Genomic DNA, 6,977 nt, shown 5'->3' on the forward strand with positions numbered 1-6,977 from the left:
ACTAGTGGTAATTATGCATAGAAGCGTCTCTGCATTGAATAACAGACTCCAGCAGCAGGACTGGAGGACTACAGATTATGCGCTGGACACATTTAATGATTGCACTAGATTAATGCGCAGGTATGTGTAACTTCTGATGTTTAAAATCAGCTTTTCCTTGAATGTTTCTGCTTTTATAATATTGTACTTTTTCTTCAACCACCAGACAAGTTAATGGCATGTTGTTGCTGACGAGGGGAAGACAGTGATTGTGCTCAGTGGTCACAGCAGGACAATGACAGGCCGATGTCCCATCAGACAGAGATTTTAAGTAGGTAAGAATATATATTTTTTCAGTGTTGTTTTATACTATGACTTACTCTTGTCAAAAGTAATAAGCTGATCAAAGGGAAGTGGTGGCTCTTCAGCAGTAGTGTTCCCGTCATCATCCTGGACACCGAGTTGGGGTTTTTGGCCCCAGAGGAAAGACGGACACATGCAGCTCGACTACTGGTCTGTCCACGAATGTATCCCTTCCATATTGTCAGTGTAAATCCAGTGAAAACTATATTGGAAAAAGTGTCATCTTTCATAATCCAAGGTCAGAACAACATGAATTTAAAGATGTTCAAAGTTTATTTTTAAAAATCCTCCATTTGTTCAGCTGGTTTAAATGAATGCGATTACATCCACATTGAAATCAATAAATTTACAGTTATGAGAAAAGGGTCTATTTTTTACTGTAAACATCAAATTGTAGTGTTATTTAACAATATACAATTCCACAGTTTGCTTGTGTCCTCAAACGGTGAACCCTGCTTTTCTGACACATCTACCTCTACACAATAATGGCGCCTTCCGCAAAAGACAGCGTCTCTTCCTCGTGAACAAGATGGTGGGAAAGAAGGTGTGTCTTCTGTTACCTTCAATCCTGTTACCCAAAAGGCAGCGAACCCAACTGAGAATAAAACTGCTTTTAATAACTTCCTAATTTCATGGGATATTGTCTTATGTGGAATTTGTTTGGAATTTCAAAGTGTGTGTAAATGAAGAACATCAACCCTGTTACTCCTGTCCACACTGTCACGCAATGGTCATGTAAACCGTTACGCACTTTAGACGGCTGCACAGAGCACTAAAGCTGTTGAAATGTGTTTAAATGACTGGGGACACCAGCAATGTACAGTTTCTGGATAATATTTTCTAGGAAGACCCTATTTTAAAGGAAGGGGATGAAGGCAGGAGTTGACGACTTCCATGCAAACTGAGTCTTTTCCTCTGAACTGGTTCACAATTTGTCTTTTAGCTTTTGTACGTCGTTATCAGGACTTCTGCTGGGCCGTTTTGCTTTTTGGACGTTTTGTATTTTTCTGTGTACTTTTTCTGCGCAGTTTTATTAGGCAGTTTTCACTTTTTAGATGGTCGTGAATGATTGACCCTTCCAGTGCAGATCTCTTGCCCTGCACTCGTATGTAAACTTGTGCCGTTTGAATCTCGTGTTTCGGTTAGTGATTCATAAAATAGGATTCAGTCACACCGGTGTGATCGTGCGTCCTGGTGATCAGAGAGCCGGGAGAGTCCTAAAAGAAAAGTCAGCACACAATCACACACAGGTGCAGTGCAAGAGACAGCAGAGACACAAAGCCACTAGCACACTCTAAACTAAAGGCTTTATTGTGTGCGTTTCTATAAAATACCTATAAAATACCCTTTCCTTCACTCCTGCACAGCCCCTCACACACACAGTCACTCCAGGATGGAAACAAAAACAGGAGTTTTATACCAGAGCAAGAAGCTGTTCCCAATTATCCAATTAGCAATGAATTAAATTGTTTGCCAATTAGAGCAGACTGGGGAGGGAGTTCACCCGGTGAGTTAACGTTAAACACAACAGCGACCAGGCAATAAACTAAAGTGAATAAATATAAAAGCATAAAACCGGAAACTATGCAAGCAAAGTAGCCTGTGAGGTGTGTACTGTTGAACAGACCGCACCTGCACTGCTGCCAGTTATACAATTTCCTACTCACACAAGTGGAAGCCTGTTATTACAGCTGGTCCTGAGGAATGTGAATATGTCATGTCAACTGTTCACAGCTCTGTGTATAAACACTCTTTTAGTTTCTTGCAAAAACCTGCAACAGTTTTCTAACTAGATACGTTTTGCCCCCTTGTTCTGGTTTCACGTTTCGCTGACTGGACTGAGCAACAAGGAAGGATTGTGTTCTTTATGTGAGGTTTTTGCAGGCTGATACGTGGACGTTAATGAGTAACAGGATGTTAATGCCTGCACAAACTTTTAATTTTAATATGAACAATTTACTTTGTACACCATCCTTTCTTGTGTGCTTGTGTGTGTCTGTGTTTTCATGTGTTATTTCCTGATTTTTATAGACATATTTGGATTGTCTGTGTGTCTGTGTGTGTGTGTGTGTCTGTGTGAGTGTGTGCATCTGTGCGTCTGTGTGCATGTCTATGTGTGTGTCTGTGTGAGTGTGTGCGTCTGTTTGAGTGTGTGTGTGTGCGTGTGTGCATCTGTGCGTCTGTGTGTGCGTGTCTGTGTGTGTGTGTGTGTGTGCGTGTCTGTGTGTGTGCGTGTCTGTGTGTGTGCGTGTCTCTGTGAGTGTGTGCGCGTCTGTGTGTGTGTGCGCATCTGTCTGGGCGGGTTTATGTCGTTTATGAGGTTTTTTTAGGTTACGAACCGGTAATTATAAAGTTATTTTGCTATAAATGTGGTTTATGAGGATATTGCCAATGTCCTCATAATTCAAATCACTTAAAAACATACTAAATTATGTTTTATTGAAAATGTAAAAATGCAGAAATTTTGTTATTAGGGTTAGGGGATAGGATCTATAGTTTGTACAGTATAAAAATCATTATGTCTATGGAGAGTCCTCATAATGATAGCGGCACCAACATGTGTGAGTGTGTGTGTGTCTGTGTGTCTGTGTGTGTCTGTGTGTGTCTCTGTGTGAGTGTCCGTGTGCGTCTCTGTGTGAGTGTGTGCATGTCTGTGAGTCTGTGTGTCTGTGTGTGTGTGTCTGTGTCTGTGTGTGTGTGTGTGCGAGTGTGTGTGTGTGTGTGTGTGTGTGTGTGTGTGTGCATCTGTGTGTGTGTGTGCATGTCTGTGAGTGTGTGTGTGTGCATCTGTGTGTCTGTGTGTGTGCGTGTGTGTGTGTGTCTGTGTGTGAGTGTCTGTGTGTGTCTCTGTGTGAGTGTGTGCGTGTCTGTGAGTCTGTGAGTCTGTGTGTCTGTGTGAGTGTGTGCATCTGTGTGTGTGTGTGTGTGTGTGTCTGTGTGTCTGTGTGCCAGTGGCGGACTGGCCGTCGGGAGCACTGGGACATTTCCGGGGGCCTGAGGGTCGTTTTGGCCTGCAGTGAATACTCAACTTGACCAGCAATAATATAGCAAGCAGGAATGAGGTGACGGAGAATCCACGCATCGGGCGTAACCCTCACTCTCTCGCTGCAGTGTCCCCCCAAAATGACATCAGGACTGTCCGCGACGCACAGAGCAACCATCTACCTGCTTCTCTACCGATAACATTTTAGACAAGTCACACGGCAAAATGGACGGTCAGGAAAGGAAAGATGGAGCAGAGAGGGAGAGAATAACTGACCAGGTCAGTCAAAAACTCACACACTGACACACACATGACACCCAGCATGGCTGGCTAAGTAGCCTAGCTAATAGTGACACAACGGCCGGTAGGCTAAACAGTTTGCACGTCTTACGTCTTCATGGAGGAATTATATCATAGCAATGAGTGCAACACAGCGATCTTAATATGGCATGGAAGGCAATATGGTTCAACTAGTGAAAAATAGTAAACCTAGGACTATGGACTTGCCAGTATTCGGTCATGACTCATGCCACATAAGCCAGGGAAAGTGCCCATACACTGTGCAGCGAAACAGGCTACAGTAACATAACACAGTGCCTGCGTGACACAGCACAGGCAACGACAAAGAGCATTAGCGCCATTAGTACCAGCATTACAAGTTACTACAATATATACAGCTCTGGGAAAAATGAAGAGACCACTCTGTATTAATGTAGGCTACTGATACACGGATCATAGTGCGTATGATAATAGAGTCTTTTCTTTGCAAAGGTGCACAGGAAGCAGCAGCAGCACTAGAGCTTCAGACGCTCCTGCAGATCTGGACATGGTGGTCAGTTCAGAGTCAGACTCAGAGCAGGAACCTCTGCAGAGCAACCAGATGTGCAGAGAGAGACAGAGGTTCAGAGCCCAGTGCAGGGAAAATAGAAAAGGACAGCGAAAGCACTGAAAATCCATTTGATTATTTTGCCCGTCCTCACCCAGGTGAAAAGGAAATATATTTAAATTGTGCTTTTTTGGACATATTTAATATATCTAAATTACACTATACTAAGTGCATATTAAATGTATTATTTTGAAACAAATTTAAGTATATTAAGTGTATTTCAAGATATGTTTAAAATCAATTTTAAGCTATTTGCAATATATTTAATGTATTGAAATTGTGTTAAATTGGAACCACTTTAAGTACATTTACTGTAATTTAACTGCACTTCTTTAAATTGTATTTATAGTACACTTTATTGCTGTACTAGAACTACAGTAGAAGTTTACTTTAAGCGACTCATTAATGTGTTCCCAGTATAGTTTAAATATAATATCAGCTCATTAATAATGCATTTGCAGTACACTACAAGAGCCACTATTAGTATATTAAAAAGATGTTTTACAAAACCATTCAGTATGACAATAATACATTTTTAATGTATTAAAAATACAATACAAAATACTCTTTCTGTACAATAAGAAATAGTACAGAAATATTAGTATAAAATACACACACACATTTTGAAAATTACAAAACTTTAATGTAATTTTTTACATCCAGTGTACATTCAAAAGTACAGCAGCATATGCCAAAATATGTTAACATAAAATAAAGATCAGTGATCAGAAGAGTTAAATTTAACAAAAAAATTTCATTTTTAGCAAGCTAGCAATAGCTTCAAACAGTTGAACCAAATACGGAACCACAGAAGTCAATAAAATACATTTTTAACAAACTAGCAATCGCCACAAACAGTTAACCAAGAACTGTAACAACTCAAACATCACTATCTTCATCCTTCCAGTGGAAAGCGACTGTTCTTTGAGTTTGACTCATTGTTGCATTTCCTGCGAATGAGGGCTCGCACCTCAGACACTCGTCTTTGGGAACTCTTTTATCACAGTGTCTGTGAAAGGGGGAAAAAAAACTTTTTAGGTATTAAACCAAAATTAACCACTGTTAAAAAAAAAAACTTTTTAAATTGCCATTTAGTCATTTTATAACATAGACATTCAATATAAAATGTTAGTGTACGTAAAATCAGAAAAGGAGTTCATATATATATGTATGTATGTGTGTATATATATATATATATAAAGTGTTTAACTGCAAGTGAAAACCCTCCCAACAATTACTGTATAATGTTTAACAAATATTGATTTATGGCATTCATATTTGTTTTAGTCCCTCTTGTCTTGTAAGGAGAGCAAAAAAAGTGATGATGAACAGGAAGTACACATACCTATGAGAACAGTGACCTTTTGAGGGTCCAGCTGGTCTTTTGAGGTTTGAATCCCCGATTTCCCAGTAAGAGTACATCTTGCTGGTTTCTCTTTTCCAAAAATTAGAGTGGCCAATTCTTGTGTGAAAAGAGAAACTTGCGACTTATTCAGTCTGTCATACATCCTCTTGGGGACTTTCACATCAGAATCAGCAAGGGAAATCTGGGTAAAATAAGAAACAAGCAGTATTATAAACCTGTTATTTTATGATTCAAATACAAAGCTATGCTACTGGATTTTCTAAAGTGGTCATGCATACACAAAAAGACAGCTAAAATAATAATTATTACAATTATTACAACAATTTTTTTTATTATCATAACTTTTTCTAACCATTTCTGAAGATTCAGCAAGAGACAGCTCACTGGAACTTGAGCTTGAGCTGTATGAGCCTCTTTTCATGGACTCTAAGACATCTTTGAGAGATGCGACTATCCCAGGAAGCTCTACAAGACAAAAAGAAGTTGCAAGTATGTTATACAAACTTAGGGCAGTACAAACACCAGGTTTGTTCTTCTTCATTTGTACTTGGTATATTGATTAAATGATGAAATGTATGTTCTAAAGAAGCACTACTGTAACTTCAAAGCTATACAGTAACTCTTAAATATTTTCTTGTGCTAAGACAGGAAATTCTAGGGAAAGTTGCAATAATGGTCATGTGGATAAAAAGTTTTAAAAAGTTTGTCTTAAACAATACTTTGATATAGCTGTTAATAAAGAGTCACCAAGATGCTGTATTTCACATATATATTAAATATATTGTTCCTCTCCATGCTGGCTGTGGTAGCCTATCAAAGAGATCCTAAATCAAAAATACCCTTAACTTAAAAAGACATAACTGGTCAAACACAGACATCTACCTGAGGCCTCATATTAGCTTCAGCAAAATATTTTTGTATCCCATCACCCAGGTCAAAGTGGCAATGACGTCCTCATTGTAAACATGAGCATGTGTCTAGCATTATATAAATTTGAACACCGATTCTTTAACATACAGGCAACTACAAAAGAAGATTAGGGCCAAGCAATAATAAAAAAATTAAAGCCATCTTGAGATTAAAGTCATTATAATGCAAGATTAAACTCACAGATTTTCGAGGAAAAAGTCTAAATAAAATGTTGAGAATAAATTCGGTAAATTTTTGAGAAAGTCGTTGTGTTTCGAGAAAAAACTAGTTAAATTTTGAGTAAAAAGTCTAAATAAAATGCTGAGAATAAACATACTCCTGTCATGTTCATTTCATGTCATTGGAGAGCGTTACTCAGCATCTGCAGTGGCGTAGGTTGTACACAGCGCAGTTCGTAGATGTAGCATATGATGTGACCGACCCGCTCTTCTTCCTTTTCTCATCACTTATCACATCGGAAAGGCATTTAT

Source organism: Amia ocellicauda, chromosome 14 (genome assembly GCF_036373705.1).
Source record: "Amia ocellicauda isolate fAmiCal2 chromosome 14, fAmiCal2.hap1, whole genome shotgun sequence".
NCBI classification, from domain to species: domain Eukaryota; kingdom Metazoa; phylum Chordata; class Actinopteri; order Amiiformes; family Amiidae; genus Amia; species Amia ocellicauda.